The sequence below is a fragment of the Malurus melanocephalus genome, unplaced genomic scaffold, assembly GCF_030028575.1.
Source record: "Malurus melanocephalus ecotype Western Australia unplaced genomic scaffold, MMel_1.1 scaffold_93, whole genome shotgun sequence".
NCBI lineage: Eukaryota > Metazoa > Chordata > Aves > Passeriformes > Maluridae > Malurus > Malurus melanocephalus.
In genome coordinates, this window is record NW_026623325.1 from 1,808,194 (window position 1) to 1,809,920 (window position 1,727).

Genomic DNA, 1,727 nt, shown 5'->3' on the forward strand with positions numbered 1-1,727 from the left:
KAAGCTTTTAAAAGTTTTCTACCTCAAAACATTTGAGTAAAAATGGCAAATGCCATGTGTTTCATGGGAAAATCACAACACCTTCTTTTTAATAATGAAGTCTTTCAGTTCTCTGTGTGCAAGGGTGGGAAATAAATGAGTAAGATACATTAAAGGTCCAGAATAAGATCCTCCACTTATTATGAAATTATGCAATATGTGGGGAGTTAAAAAAAAAAACCAACAAAAACCACAACACTGAGAAAAAAACTGTTATTATGATGTAATATGTTGAATTATTTTTTAAATGACACTCAAAAATTGATATGTGAAAAGATAATTTAAAACTCAACTAATTGGCAGAGTACAGGTGAAACAGTTTTCCTTTTAAAAGAATCATATTATATAAAACCTGACAGAGGTGTCACATTAGTGTGGTACATGTGAGGAGAGTGTGTGCCTGGAGCTCCTCAAATGCAGGATCCTTCTGACCAGTTCTGCTCTCAGGAGTTAAAATCCTGCATAAAGCTGATGAGTAAGCTCTTGATGACTCACTGTGGTAGATGCAGTCTTTAATTCCAGGAGGGTATAAAGGAAGTGGGTGTGAATCTCGAGTAGAGGGGAGCTAGGGATGTTCCTGCCTCAGTGTCTTGGGGACAGAAGTGTAGGTTTTTAATACAGCCCCAGCTATCACCAATGCCAAACTTCTGTAAGGGGTAAGTTTGACATTAAACATCACACATAGATTTTATGTGAAGCAGGGTTGGAACACCACCTACTCACAGATGGGTATGATTTTGGGGATGTCCTGCATAATTCATGTGTGGCTTTGATACTTATGAGTAATTCAGACATCAAAGCTTTAACTTAGATAACACTTTTATAACACTAAACTTCCTATAGCAAATAACCTGTGGGCTTTTCATTTAAGTCCCTTTAAAAAAAAAAGGTAACTATACTAATACTTTCTGCTTTACCTTCAGATATTTTTCATAAGGTAAGCTATCTTGAAGTACAAGATAGAAAATACTGAAGCCTGAACCAGAGGAAAAAAAATCCTTCTAATACTCTTCACTGGGACTAGAAATGTAAATTTAAAGCACTAGAAAGAAGCTGGAAACCTCTTTCCCAGTTGCTTCAAGACTGAGAGCACACCAGATACCAGGCCCTTATGGTCTGTCAGCAGTATTCCCCTCTGCTTCGCCTGTGGCACAAACCTCCACTTTTCCACAGTCCAATTTTTAACAAGCAATTTTATGTTCTCTTCCAAGTTAGTCATTATGCATGGAAAAATCTCCCCATGAATAACCGTAAAGCTCCTTTATTGTTCTCCTTCAAATCTCCTTAAAACTTCCTTCTGACACCAAACACTTGTCACTGGCTGGGCCTGTTGCTTTTTATTCTCAAGGCTGTTTTCCCCTTATCCTTCCCCCATGGGTCTGTACTATACACCTGTTGTCTTTCATCATGGGTTAAGATCATAAGCTCTTTGGGCATAGACCATCCTCTTATTACATGTGTCTACAGTATCCGACACAATGCAACTGTGAGCCCTGAATGGGGCCTCTGGGTACTGCCGTGATCCAGTTGATAAAGAATGATGATTTTTGACATGGTGAGTTCTGCAGCTTTTCCCAAGTCATTCTGCAGTTGTTCATGCTGATATAACCAGCATGTGAGAGCAGTGTCCTTAAATCCTGAAGAAAAGGGTAACTGCTTTGGAGCTATTTGCCAGAGAGCAATGACTT